The following is a 15,080-nucleotide window of genomic DNA, read 5'->3' as shown; positions in this document are numbered from 1 at the left end:
AAGTTGAAGAACTAATGTGAAAATTGGATCTGGTTACTTCTCTTGAGCAAGGCTTGAAAAATAAATGAAACATGAGGAAAATCCACTTGTAGAATTTGGACCAGGCATGATCCATCTCTGGGAATTATTCTTGGGCCAGTGCTGGCCCAGATTAACTCCTTCATCACCTTCCTGAGCACTTACCTCTGTCCAGCCTGAGCAGGGCCACACCTCAAAATCTGGGCAGGGTTTTCCTGAAACAGAAATGGGGAAGAAAAAATCAACACAAACCAAAACCAACTGAACAAATCCCAACCAGACAACCAAACAACAAAAAAGATGAGGAGAAACAATACAAAAACTTTGGTTTGGGGTTTTCTCTGGGGTAGGACGCAGGGAAGGATCCCTGGCTGCTGCTGTGCCACACACAAGCTCCAACTGTGATTTATTGCACTTCTCACTTGGTCCTTCAGGGTGGAAGGAATGGGTAGACTTGACTTTTTAAAATGCAAATGAACCAGAACCTTGAAGGGCCTTGGAATATTTTCCTGACTTCCTGAAGCCCACAAAACCCATAAAAACATGTCTCTGAGATTGTGTCATGATAGGAGCCCCCCAAGAAGCAGCACAATGCAGAAGGGCCTGGAGCTGCTGAGGGCAGAAATGGAGCCAGCTCTGAGCTGGGAGCTTCCCTCTGCTGTCCCTGTGATCCCACACTTACAGATCCCATGGATTCCTGTCAGAACCCAGGACATCTCTCTGGATGCCCTGGATGTCTCAAAGCCCTGGCAGGGGCTCGGAGACCCTGGCAGGAAGCCAAAGACACCTGGAAATTCGATCTTAATTCATGGAGCAAATCGCCAACCTTATATAAAGAATTACAGGCCACAAAAGTTCAAGTAGCACAGTAGTAGCAATCACAGGGTGAAGGGAAAAAATTTTGGAGCACTGTACAGGGGGGGTTTGAACCTTGTACAGGGGGGTTTGGAATCCTGTACATGGGAGTCAGGGGTTCTAAGATGGAGGGATTGGGGCGTGTCCTTCTTCTTTCCTCTCCTTGGCATCCATGTTCAGGATGATGTTGGCACGTGTGGATTGGTTCATGGAGAAGGTGCACTTGCCAACAAGGGCGAAAAGTATTGGAAATAGAAGGTAAATATCTTATACAGTAGTTTTCATTATAAAAGAGACAACCGCCCCGTGGGCGGGGGAGAGTGCCCTTGGCTGTCCTGCTGATCAGACCTTGGCTGGACAGACAGAAAAACTTTGGAGATAAGGAACAATAAACTCAACTGAAGACCAAAAGCAAGAGTCCAGACTCCTTCTTCAACGCGCGGCCTGCCCAGAACCACCTTTTCCCGTGTTGGGGCAGAGACAAGTGACAGCCGACCCTGGCAGATTTCAGAGTGCTCCCCTGGCACTATGCCCTCTGACCTGTGATCCCACACTTACAGATCCCATGGATTCCATCCAGAGTGCTCCCCTGGCACTGTGCCCTCTGACCTGTGATCCCACACTTACAGATCCCATGGATTCCATCCAGAGTGCTCCCCTGGCACTGTGCCCTCTGAGGAGACAGGCACGAGGGTTAAACTGAGGAGCCCTGAGCTCTGAAAACTGCTGAGCTCCACCATCTGGGCTGCTCCGTGGCAAGGAATATGCTTTATTGGCATGGCTTGGGGGTTTACAAGCAATCTTCTTGAAGTTTTAATGGTTGCTTGGGTGATTTATCCTGTCTCCAGAGTCAGCGCTGTTAGGAGGCACCCAGTTCTTGAGCTCTCGCTTTCCTTTATTATGAAAACCTTTAATCTTTCCTACATGTACCATAAATAACCCCACTATGGCCACACAGAGAAAATGGAACAGTCCCCATGTAAGTTTGGACTTTCTGCTTCACACTTTTATGAGCTGCTTTAACTTCACCAGGGGGATGCTTAATACACAGCAGCAGGACTTTGGAGTCTGAGGAGCAGCAAAGTGTCAAATTCAATTTTTGGCTTTGCACCACCAGGCCCAGCAGCATTTTCCAGGCTGGCGTGGACACAGGCACAGCTTCCTTCAGATCCTCAAGGGCATCTTGTGCTGCTTCTGCTTCTCCCAGGGGCTGCTCCAGCATGTTTGGTACCTCAGTATCTGGTACCTCAGGCTCATATTTGTCCCCGTGTTGTTGATATCTGCTCTGTGTGGAAGGTAAAGGGGAGCCCTGGGCTGCACTGACAGAGCTAAACCAAAGGCACAAGGGCTGAGGTTCACAGCAGGAGAAACATTGCACTCATCATACCCCCTGCATGATTTCAGACCAAATCCACAAAGCTGCAGGACCTGCAGCAGAAGGGAAGGTGGTGCTGGCCCTTGCTGTATCACCCTTTGTATCCTCATCCAGGAGAGACCAGGGAATAACAGCTCAGGCAGCAAACGCTCCAAAGCTCTGAGCTCCACATCAGGGCTGCCCTGTCCAGACCCATCAGGTGTGACTTTCTGCTCTGGCTCACCTCTAAAGTGCAGGTGACAACGTTCACTCCTCTTTGGAAGCTCTGTCAGCTCTGTGGAGAGAAAAACTCTGCATTAATGGTCAGCTCTAGTCTTGCTATTTTTTTTTTTTTAATTTTAGCTTTAGTGATTCTGCCCCAGGGGATTTTCTTTAACAAAACCTCGTCCTGGTTTGCCTTCGGGACTATGATTACCACACCCATGGGTGGAAAGCCTCCAAATCTCTGATAAGGAGGGAACAATTAAAGAATTCAGACTGATGCTTCATGCAAAAGGACGTTTAAATTAGCATGGAGCAGCAGAGCCTTGAGAGGAGGGATCTGTAATTGAAGTGAAGCTCTGAGTGCATCTCTTGAGCTAATTGCCATCTCAGAGATTGTAAAAGAGAGAGAGAGAGAGAGAGAGAGAAAAGGACTGCAGGGCAAATTACAACTTTGGAGTAGGGATGGACTGAAGTTAGAGGATGCATGTGAGAGTTATGCAGGGAATTTGCAAAGGGTTGGGCAGCGTTTTATGGAACATTTGCCCTTAAGTTTTAAATATGTCCTTGGCTGGCTAAGGGGGATGGGGAGTGCAGGCTCTGAGAGGCTTCTCCTTTTGGACAGAGGACATTTGGTTTGAAATGAGATAGAAGAAACCCATAAGCCATAACAATAATACATTAAATTAGGCCATCATTTCCTTACTCACAGCAATCCTGATGCCTCAATGTGAAGACCAAAGGCAAGCCCCAGTCCCACCCACAATATTCCAGCTGTCCCTGGGAGCTGTCCCCCTTGCCCAGAGCACAGACATTGTCCCCAGGCAGGAGCAGGAGCCCAGAGCTGACAGAGCAGTGCCAAACTGGCAAACCCCACAAATAACAGCACAGAAAATCCCTGCTGGCTTCATCAGCACCAGCTCCTTTCTGTGGGAAGTGCATTAGTACACAACGTGGATGGGGATGCTTTATCAATATGTCCAGTAAGTTGTGCAGTTAAAATCTAATCATAAATCTATATTGCTGGAATTCCAGAGGTTCAGATTCTCAACCCAATCCACTTGCTTTCTGTCCCATTTTTTTTATCTTTTCTCACAAAGAGATAAATTTGGAAAATAAAGCACTTTTTTCCCCTAAAAATATTTTTCCCCTAAAAATATTTTCAGCATCTAATACATTCAAAATCTGGGATTTGAAAAACTCCTGCAGCATGGAATAAACACCTCATATTAAACTAGGAATTTAGTTGTACTTTACTATTGTGATCACAAAAATGTGGACAATTTTCCCCTTTGTGAAGCTCAGTAAGATCTGTGGGTGAAAAAGGGACATGTGATGTCAGTAGTAAACTCATTTTTTCCTTCACATGAAGTGATTCTGGTGAGGGAGGCTCCATGCATGACGCTCAGGCTGCAATCCTGCTGCATTTCCAGCCTGGGCAGCTGGCTCTGGAAGCAGCAGGAGTGAGCCAGGCTGTGGGGGAAGAGAAGGCCAGCACAAAGGAATCACATCTGGGCGTGAGTGCATCCACAGGGAAGGGATCAATAACCAATGCTGCAAAACCAATTCCCTTCGTTTGCATTAGTGGAGACTCAGCCCCTTTTGGGGGCGAGCAAAGCAAGCCCCCAGGCCAGCCTGGTGCCGTGGCAGGGGGGCACTCGGGGCTCTGCTGCCCCCTTTGTGCTGCACTGGTGGCTGGGCACAGAGCTCTCCCTCTCCTGCCTCACCCAAACTTCTCCCTCTCCGTGAAGATTTGGCCTCCAGAGGCAATTTGCTGGGATAAAGGCAGATTATACAAGTTAGCAATGTATTATCAGATGTTTCAGGTGCTCCTGCTATCACACAATCAGCTATCGACCCCAAAAGCTGATCCCACGCACAAACGTGCCATGATCTCCCCAAAAGTTAGTGTTCCCCTTTGGGGCTGCCACCGGGCCCACCTGTGCCCGTGGCTGGGGCCACACAGTCTGGGAGAGCTGTTTGTTCAACTCTGCAGCATATTCCCATCAGTCTGGGGCTGTTTCCCAATTTTGAAGATGGTGTGGGGAGGGGATTGGGAGCTGATGATAACGGGATGGAGGAGATTAGGCAGCTAAGCCATCCATTTTAGTTCCAGTGATCAAATTTCACAGTCTTTATCTGAAGCACTGCCCAGCTAACTCTTCAAGTCGGGGTAAAATGAGGGAGTGCAGCTATAACCAATAACTTAATGCCTGCTGATCACCACCACAAAATCACCATCTAGCCAAAGGTGCTGGCTCTTTGTGCTTCAGCTGCACAGTTTGATCTTATGAATGTTGATTCTTGTCGTCTGCAGAATTACTTATGGCACAAATTGATTGCAATCTCTCAAAAGCACCAGGCAGAGGGATGGGCTGTGTTAGATCTCTGCAGATACCAGCACCGGGCTCTGCTCTGGGGCAAACAAAATGCTCAAGGTTTGAATGGCAAATGCTGCACTGGAGCATTAGGCAGAAATTCCTTATCAAGAAAAGTTAAAAACCAGCTCAGAAGAATTGAAAGTCCGTGTTGCCCAGACATTTTACAAGGAACTGTAAAAGCTTAATACTATGGGTGCAAAATGCTATGAAATACAATTAAATGTTATTAAGCTTTTTTATGGTAAGTGGGAACTTTTTCTTACAAATAGTTTTTAGCTAGCAGCTTTACTTGTTTATCCTCAAAAGAAAGGTCTTTACATGTTGTATTTAAAACTGAAAATGCAGTGTTATACATATTAACATTCTTTGAAAGCTCCCAAGAGTTTTCCAGACCTCCCATAGGTACCCTGAGGGGAAAATCAAAACCACATATGGGGAAGTGTGGGGGTGAGAAGAGAAAGAAAAGTTAGTTCCACGTGGATTTTAATGCATCTGATCTCAGGAGGCTTTAAACAAACCCAAAAAAAGTGCATTTTACAAGGTGAACACTGTATTGATTTGAGACTTTTATATCAGAAGGAGCTCAATTAATCTGATTCCAATTGAGTGACAAAACATCCCCACCTTTCAAAACCAGAGGCAACTGCCATAGCAACAAAACATAAATAACTTCACAGCAAAGCCCACCAGAACTAATGGTTATGGGTAAACTAATAACTAAAAAGGTAATGATGGGAATTGTTAAAAATAGAAAAGGTTTTAGCTGAGGTCCCCAAAGTTTCTGAGGTGCTCACAGCAATATTTCTGTCCCAGGGAAGACTCCAGGTCACTTTTAAATACAGATGGTGATTTGATCTTTGTTGTTATTTTATGCTAATGATTACATGCTCTATAAACAGAACTAGACAAGTCACGATTCTCATGAACTGCTGAAGTAATAAACAGGTTATTTGCATTTACCCTGCAGGACTGACTGTGGGGAGGAGCAATGCAAGGAAGAGCTGGGGAGGGAAGGGAGAATTCCGTGCCAGACACACAGAGCTCAGGTCCCTGTGGCTCAGCAGCTGGCCTTGCCCAGGGCACAGCTCACAGCAGCACTGCCCAGGGATTTCCATGGCACTGCCACCAGCTGTGCCCAGCTGGGACGCTGCCAGTGCTGCCCATTGGTGACCCAGAAACCTCTTCTTGGTTTGCTTGTGGAGGGAGAGAAGTGGGATCTGGGGTTCCTTTGGGAAGCTGGCCACAGGAGGTAAATGAGGCATCTCTGAGTGCCCTCAGGTGCCACCCAAAATGGACAGGGATACTCAGGGTGACAGTCAAGAACTTTTATGCATATTTAAACACATGAAAATCTAATTTTCAAAGGAGATTAGAATAACTAATTCCCATTATTTTGCTTTAAAGAAGCACCACAAACCAAGCCCATGAGAGCAGTAATTCCTGCTCAGTTTGTTTAGAAGGGATCACCAAGAATTTGGGCTGCAGGGCTACCTTGGCACTGCAGAAATGGCAGCAGGTGCCTGCCAAAGCACTGCCCCCTTCTCCAGGGACCTCAGTGCACACGTACAGAGACTCTCACCCACAGGGATGTGACCATGAATCTGCTGCTGCCCAGGCACCTGCTGAGCAGAACATGACTGAGACCTTCCCCACTTCCCTCAACAAGGAATTTCTGGAGCAGGAATGTTTTCTTATCAAGGGCAGCAGCAGCTTTCAGACAGGCAGACTCATGACTGCTGGATCAGATAAAGAGCCATGGAATTTATATGGTCCCCATTAGGGAGTAGCTGGATATGATGTGTCACAACAGCACGCTGGCCTTGGGAAACACTGAAACCTGCACATTTTCCTGCACCCAGGGGAAACTGAGGCAAAGGGAGCAGCCAGGTTGCTCCAGGTTGCCCAGGAAGTCTCCAGCTGAGGGAGGACGTGACACTGTGAGTGTCCTCAGCCAGCATGTCCTTCCCTCTGCTCTTCTCTTGCCAGGTGAGCACGGTGGGGTTTCCACCAGCGCTGCTGGCTGGGAGCTGTGCAGAGCCCAGGGATGTCCCAGCTGAGGGACAGGGGCTGTCAGGGGGCTGCAAGGGGCCCCACGTGCCCCTCTCATGCCCTGTGGAGAAGCTGTGCTGGTTCCCACACCACAGAGAGCTGACCATGGCTTTCAGCAGCCCAGGGCTGCAGGATGGGCTGCTCCTGCTCTGCTCCTGCTCTGCGTGCTCAGAGCTGCCCAGCTCCTGTCCCCTGGGACCTCAGGGCTCAGTGAGGGCACCAGAGGGGTGGGCTGGGGTAGGGGCAGCTGTCCTGACAGAACCCAGCCCCCTCAGACACCACCAGCCCCTGGCCATCCCCAGCCCAGCTCTCAGCTTCCCCCTTCCCTCACCTCACACAGGGATGTTCCTATGCTGCAGCTGGAGCACCATGGGGATCTTGGTGTCCCCTCTGCACCCCAAACCTCTCTGAGGGACTGATGGAACCTCCAGGGAGCTCCTGCAGGGACATCCTGGCCTGACCCCACTGCTCTGCTACTGCCACTGATGCCTTGAGAACCTGACCTAGAGCAGAGGCTGGATGGAGCTAAAGAATAAAGCAGGGATTGATTAAAAGGATCTCCTCCATGGATCCACCTTGGGCAGCACCAGAGCCCAGCCAGGGCTGCACCCAAGATAAACCAAATGGTCCCAAAATGAACCCAAGATGAACTAAAATGGTCCCAAAATGAACCCAAGAGGGACCAAAATGGTCACAATATAAACCCAGGATGAACCAAAATGGGCACAAAATGAACCCAAGATAGACCACAATGGTCCCAAAACGAACCCAAGATGAACCCAAATGGTCCCAAAATGCACCCAAGATGAACCCAAATGGCCCCAAAATGCACGAGCGCTGCCGGGGTCTCTCCCTGGGCTCAGCTCTGCTCCATGTGCACATTGCAGTTCAGTGTCCAACCCCACTGCAGCCCCTGCACTCCCATCCTTGTTTTTCTCTCTGCAGCCCACGGGGTTTGTGCTCCTGGGCTGGGATTGGGATCATTTGTCCTTGGTGCCCAGCTGGAGCAGGAATTGTTTTGTGTCCCTGCTCTGTGCACAGAGCTCACCATCCCAAATATGAACCCAGACCCACACACTAAAGCAGCACAGACCCTGAAACACAGAAAAGCCGAACCTGGGGCACCAGCAGCAGTCAGAAGGGGCTGTCCCCAGCCCTGGCCTGCCTGCTGTCCCTGTGGCTCACCCAGGGGTGCCCAGCCTGGCAGGTGAAGCAGCTCTGTCTGTGCTGCAGCGACCACAATAACGGCCCGGGAGCAGCTGAGCCTGAGAAGAGCGAGCAGCAGCCCCGTGAGTTAACCCCGGAGCTTTGTGCTCACACAGAGATCTTATCTGCGCTCGGCAAAAGTCATTTTTGTGCGAGAGGAAGAGATAAGAGAATATGAAAAACAGCAGACCTGTATTTCCTCTGCTCATATTCGGATGTACAAGGCTTTAAAGTGTTAGAGGGCACTTTCTTAGCAGAGATTACAGAAGATACTGCCAGGCTAATCAAAGTTTGAGAAACAGGCTTGCTCAGGCAGCAAATTAGGAGTTCATAGACAGCTCTGACGAAGTTAAAATTATTCAGACTCTAACGAAAAATTGTCAAGAAGTAATTGCTTGGGTTTGGTCACACTAAGGAAAAGGGGCTATTGAATAAATGCAACTGTTGCTTTTTAATAGTCAAGGTGCATCCATACAGGGTGAGAACACACGTGCAACATGGATGTTGTAGATCCAGAGATAAACCCGGACCTTACATCTATAATCTCCACTTCATTTATTTTTTGAAAGGCAAATATCATGTTTATGTGATTTAAAAAGCCCAGAATGCTCCCCCTGAAAACTTATGAATCCTGTCTTTGTTCCAGGTGACTGTAACACTTCAGAATTAGCCAAACCATTTGGTGTGTGCGTGCGAGAGCGGCCAGTGAATTTTATTACAGCTACAAAACAGATTTTCGGGAGTCGCTGAGTAACTGTGAGCAGATGAAAGGGAACCAGCTGAGATCTGGGCACTGCAAATTGTTTCCCCATGATTAAACTATTTCATCCTCCGGGCTAACATCTCTGTACTTGTTTGGCAACAAGTGATAATGTTGGTGATAAAAGTCCCTCCTGGATGAGCAGGGAAGGACGAGAACAGTTATTAGTGCCTTTTTTTGTGGTTAGTAATCGCTTCTTTTACAGGTATTTTCTAAAGTACAATGAAATATGATTAATTTAAATCATCAAAATAATAAAGATACTCACTGGTCTACTGCAGCTTTGCAGGAGCTGGTGATGAGTTTCTAGAGTTCTGCCCAGGGAAAATGCTGAGAGCACTCTGTTGGTATTTAAAAAGTACAGTGTGTGGCTGTGTTCCAGTTTCGTTAATTATTTTTGCTTCAATAATAATTTTTTTTTGGCTTAATTAGAAATAATTAATGCAGATTTTTTTTTTTTTTCTCACAGCAAAACCTACAGCCAGATACTAAATATCTGACTCTGCAGAGGGAGAGAAATATTATGTATTGCCCAGGGTAAAATTTAATTAATGTGTTGAACAAATGTTGCTCGTTGCTTTGTTTTTAACTTTTTTTACAGTGCTACATTTTGGGCAGAGCACTGCAAACCTGTGGGCCTGCTGTTCCAGGGTGAGTGCAGCTCAGAGCTGTGCATTCATGTTTTGATCAGGTCAGTGGGAATCTGAAGCATTCTGTAACTTTGCAATGAAATCACAGTCACAGTCGCTGTCACAGCCTGAATTTTGACCAGCATTTAAAATATGGTTTGAGCCATGTTTAAAGCATTAATGAATAAAGGCTTAATTATAAATTCCTAGTTAGTTTTCAGACATCCAAATTTACAGTTAGGCTTCATTTACATGAGTGTGAAAACTTTGAAATCACCAGTTTCAAGAAGCACAGATAAGCACAAAGATTTTTTTCGAGGCATTTAAAATCAGATAGAGATTAAAAAAAAAAAAGAAATAATCACAGGAAGCTGATAGCAGTGGAGAATCACTGCTAGAGGAGTCTGAGCAGCTGGACTCCCAAATAAACGCCCCTGATGCCAGCATCCCCGTGGGAGCCTGTGAGGCTCCTGGGAAGCAGCCAGGGAAGGTTTCTGTGCAGCCCATTCAACAGCAGAACTTCTGCTCCTAAATGCTTTTCAAATACAGTTCATTTTCATGGCATGATCTTTAATGAAAAGTGCCTGCTGAGTGCAGTACAAACCATTTGGTGCCCCAGTGTCAGGGGAGGAAAAGAACAACATTCAGTAAAGCTGAAGGTTTTTATTATCACGTCGTAAATGAACAAATGGCATCTGTCAATACAAAGGAGCTCATAGGGGGTATAGAAAGGAAGCTTAGTTATTACACTCAGGGTGTGCTGCTGAAGTGACAAACTGGAGTTTTATTAACATGCCAGTTATAGATCTCCTCTTCCTCCCCCACCAGCCCTTTTACCTCCCTCAATTTGGCCCGTCCCAGCACTGCTGTAAAACCAGCTTTGCTCAGACAGCGCTCGCCAGCTCCTGCTGGAAGTTGCAATCATCACCAGGAGCAATTAAAAACTGGGGGGCCCCGTGTTGGGAATTAAGACCTGGCCCCTTTTTGGGGAGAGCCAGCACAGGGGATCAGGGAGTCTCCAGGAGCCCTGATCCCATCAGAGTTTTCTATCTGGCCAATAAACATCTCTGCACTGATAAATGACAAAGGTGTTTATGAGCTGCAGGAAATGTTTATACCAAATGGATCAAACCAGGGATGGGTTTGCTGCCAGCACAGGGGAGCTGGAGCTGCCGAGGGACGGGAGGGGAGGCTCAGGGGGTGGCAGCCTCAGCAGAGGTTTTACTGGAAGGTATGAAGGTTTTCCTCATAAAAGGGGTTGGTGGCCTCGAGCAGGTGTGGCAAACAGCAGTGCCCGGGGCAGGGGCAGCCCTGGGAGAAGGAAGTGGGGCTGGAAGTGCCCCCTGTGCCCTGCTGGGACACCGAGCTGGGCTGCAGGGACACAGCAGGAGCGTTTCTGGGCCATGGAAAGGGGAAACCTGGGCTTCTCTTTGGAAAAATGGTACAATTAGACCTACAGTAGAGAGAAAAGAGCTTAGCAGGCCAGAGCGAAATCACACTGGCAACCGTGCAAATACAGGACGTGGAGCATTTTTAATGGGAACAGGAAAATACCAGAATCACTTATGTGCTTCCCCAGCTTTTTCAAGTGCAGGGACCAGGCTGCATTTATGACCAGCGAGCATCAGAGCTGCATTTAAAGGGAGGCATGAAAGGAAGTGCCTCTCAGTTATGATGGTAACCAGCAATTCCAGCCAGACTTCCTTTACAAAGTGCCCAGAGCACCACGGCACTGCTGATGGGCTAAATGCAAGCAGGACTTTCATACCATGCCCAAAAGAAAGGATTCCATTCACTGAACCCAAATGACCAAATAGTGAAGCCAGGAAATTCAGAGGATGCACAAACAGGTCTAGATCAATTTGCAACTCAGACTGACCTTGTAAATGCAAGGCTCGCTGGTGCCTGGCAGTGCTGGGATGGTTGTGCCCATCCTGGGCTGGCCTGCTGGACGTCCCCCTCCAAAGGAACATCTTTAGCCCCACTTTCTAACACCAGTAGTATCCCCCAGGTGTTTAGGGAACATTACAGTTCCCAAAGGATGTGCTGTCCTGCTGGGGATGAGGCACAAGCAGCCCCTGTTGCACCTCTGGCAATGAATTACAGCCCTGAGTGCTGGAGCAAACTTGTCACAAGTGGAAATTGTGCAGCCACTGAGCAGAGTGCCTGGGATAACACCTACTCATTATTTGTCACCTTCACCTCCTGATTCCACCTTGCTCCGACGTTACCAATGAAAATGTGTCACGAAAAGAGAAGTGCATCTCTCAGATAGGCTGTGATATTGAAGGAAAAAACCCCAAAATGTTTGATCACAGCCTTTTGGAGGCTAAGCCATGCTTTGCAGGGATCCTGCCCTCAGCTGCCAGCTCTGGGTGGGCACAGGGCCCTTTCACACCTGCAGGGACTCTGTCCCTGTGCCTTGTGCACTGCCTCTTGTCACACAGAGATTTATCAGAACCTCTGCACAAAAGCCACGTTTCCTTTCACCCACGGACAAATTAAAAAGCCTCTTTAAACCAGAATAACCTCAGGGATGTCACCTTTTGTAGGGGATGGCTTTATGTGGCCATTTCCTTCTGATGCAGACTCCTGCTTTTACAGCTTAATGAGAGCAGCCCCTCAGCTCCAGCTCTGCAGAGGGAGGGAACAAACCCGGGCACCTGGCTGGGCTGTCCTGGAGCTCCTCACCCCCCTGCCCTGGGAGCACACACTTGGCTGAGACAGGGAATAAACCTGACCTGTGCAAGGCACCAGAGCACTCCTTCAGCCCTGGGTGAGCACAGGGCATTTCAGAGCTTCCCAAAATATGATGCAGGAACCTTGCCTGAGTGACCCCCACCCTGCAGCAGTTACACTGGGTTTCTGGAAAAGCAGCTACCTGCACCCTGCCAGGGATGTAGTGACACTCAGGGAGAGAGGAACTTGCCTTCAGCACAGTTTTAACTCAAAATTATCATAAAATGCTGATGAACGAGATAAAGATAGCCCAGCTGTTCCAGCAACTTGCTTGGTTTTAGTTTTACGTGATGGAGATGAAAGGGATTGTGTGTCTTTGGTACAGGGAACAAACTACAAGGCTTGTTTCAAATTTAAAAACCTGCCTTATAGTAATTTCTGTTGGTTGTGCTCATGCCCTTTTGGTTTTGCCCTCTCTAAGGCACTTACTTGCTGGGGGAAATCTCACAGAAAGAGCAGTGAAAGGAACGAAGGTTTCCTGTTTATTTTACAGTTGGATACTTCACAGTCCAATAAAGACTGGACACATGAGAGCCCCTTCTGCAGCCTGGAAATAAAAATGCCCTTCTCTGATATCCAGCACTTCTCATGAAATGAATCACAATCTTTGAGACTTCTGCCTTCCCCTCAAATTCAGGTCAGACCAGCCAACAAATCTGAGAGTTGCTTGGGGTGAGCTGTCTACAGAAAGAGACAGACACCACGGGTCTGAAGTGACAAACTGGAGTTTTTTATCCTCTCCTGCATAAATCACCACAAGAGCCTTTACATGAGCAGTTTGTGATTTATAAAGGTTTACTTTATGCCATGAGAACCGGAGGCTGAGATAGGAATACTGACTGTTCCTGGAGGTGCCACAAAAAGCTTCCTTTGCTGCTGTTCTGCCCCTGCTCCACAGTGGCTGGAGATGGTTAATGAGTTAATTACTGGGAATGAGATACCAGTCACGTAAAAGTTGCCTATTTTCTCTCTTAATGCAGATTTATACATAACATGCCAAAGCTCCTTTTGTAACTGATACACATGTGACACAGTCACATGAGCAGATGAAGCACAAAACTCTCCCCCCCAAATTGTCATGTACAAACAAAGGAAAAATCCATTCAGTTGAGAAGGGGGAAAAGCTTCAGCTGAGGGCTTTGGGGTTTTTTATTTTTACGAGAAAGTAATTTTTTGACTCATGTCAGGAAAGTGGGTTTTATGAAAGAAAGCCCAGACAACACCATCCTTATCTAAGGACCCTAAAATAAACAGGGTGAGATCACCCAAAGTTATAAAACACATAAACTGTGCTGAGCACAAGCTCCGTGACCCACGGTCATCTTTAGTGCACTATAGTGACTACAAAAGGGATATAAAATGTATGGAACTTTTTCCCCCTTTTAGCTCATGCAGTGGTAAATTGTCTCGTCCTGCTGATACATTGCTGTTTGTCATGAGTGATCTAGAAATGAAAGGAACAAACACAAAACAAATCACTGAAACATTTCACACCCCATCATCAAACCCATGTTCAGAACTCTTTTGTTGTGCTCTACCAATAATCAGGAGGGGAGAATCAGCCCATATATTTTTTATGAGAGGCACTAAAAGTTCTGCTGACACTGGATAAATCTCTGCTATGGATTTTTTAAAATCTGTAATCTTTTTGAGAAGCAAAACCAATACGGATTTATTGCTGCTAACACTTGACATCTTTTTAACAGTTTTCACCTACCAAACTTCACAAACTGTTCCGAATGAGGGAAAACACTCTTTGTGTGATGAGTATAACTGAACTGTTCTAGTATTTAATTATTTTTTTAACACAAGAACATTGAAGCACCCAGACAATTTCTGTACATTTTCCAGCACAACCAAGGGTACACGGGAATCTTCCTTGCCATGTTTGCATCTAATTAATAGTTCATTTCAGCAGCTGTTTAAGGAACTGTTCTTTTGCCATTCAGTGGCAGCACGGTTGGTTTTCTGGGACAGGCCCATTGTACTTGGAGCAGCTCAGACAAGCCCCAGGCTCACTCAGGACACTCCAGAAGCCAGACTGGGTCAGAGTAAGAATTTCCCACCGTGGCCCTGCTCAGATTCACAGTCAGAGAAATGAACCTGCCTGAATCTCTCCAAAGCCTCTGGGTGCTGCACTGAAATTGTCAGGGGTGAGCCCAGGACTGGCACTGCCAGGGTGGCTTTAGACCTCCAGGAGCTGGGGGAGAGGAGGTGGCACTTGAGGGCACCCCTGGGGACCTGCTTCTGCCTCAGGTTTTATCTCCCTTCGCTGGGCTGGGGCCAGGCACAGCCTCCATGTCCTGAACTGAACAAATCAGCAAATAAAGCCATCACGACGTGGCTTTTGTTGAAATTTCAGGGTTTTCCCCCAGTCTTTTCCCTCCACTGGCACACAGAGGTGGCAGTGGCTCAGCCCAGCATTATCATATCCATAGCACATGGAGAATGAGTGACTGCAGGCACCCTGACATCAATTCCCTTCAGATCCTGTGCTGGACAGAAACCTCCTGTGCCCAGGAGCAATGCAGCTCCTTCTCCTTCAGAGTGGGCAAACAGCCTCATTTCCAAAAAGGAAAAACTCCTACTTACAGTGAATTGGAAGAATTTTGTGTAAATATCTCTTACCCTGCCCTGCTCCCCCTGCCATAAACTGCTGCATTCCTTGAAGATTTATGAAAGATTGGAGTGAGAAGAGAATGTCTGCCAATGACTAACTGACCTTCCACCTGTGATCATGACCCTAAACCAGATGAGCCTTTTGAAGAAATATTTTGGATTGAGTTAGGAAATGGCAGTGTAATTGAAACAGACTTGCTGGGGCTGTTCAGCACCCCGGGAGGACAATGCCATGGTTGGGAAACCTT

At 47.3% G+C, this 15,080-nt stretch overlaps 1 long non-coding RNA gene across 2 annotated transcripts in view; it reads right to left on the bottom strand.

Annotated features, from left to right (window-relative positions):
• Nucleotides 1–15,080, bottom strand: part of LOC135282210 (uncharacterized) — a 51,732-nt gene that overhangs the window by 3,418 nt on the left and 33,234 nt on the right. For both annotated transcript variants that reach the window (XR_010348504.1, XR_010348503.1), the window contains exons 2-3: nucleotides 2,472–2,522; nucleotides 184–233 (exon numbers count right to left, since the gene is read on the bottom strand). This is a non-coding gene — a long non-coding RNA (uncharacterized LOC135282210). The remainder of the gene's footprint in view (nucleotides 1–183; nucleotides 234–2,471; nucleotides 2,523–15,080) is intronic.

The sequence above is a fragment of the Passer domesticus genome, chromosome 16 (assembly GCF_036417665.1).
Source record: "Passer domesticus isolate bPasDom1 chromosome 16, bPasDom1.hap1, whole genome shotgun sequence".
NCBI lineage: Eukaryota > Metazoa > Chordata > Aves > Passeriformes > Passeridae > Passer > Passer domesticus.
Note: the sequence above shows the minus strand (reverse complement) of the source record. Positions and strands in the feature narration are given on the sequence as shown.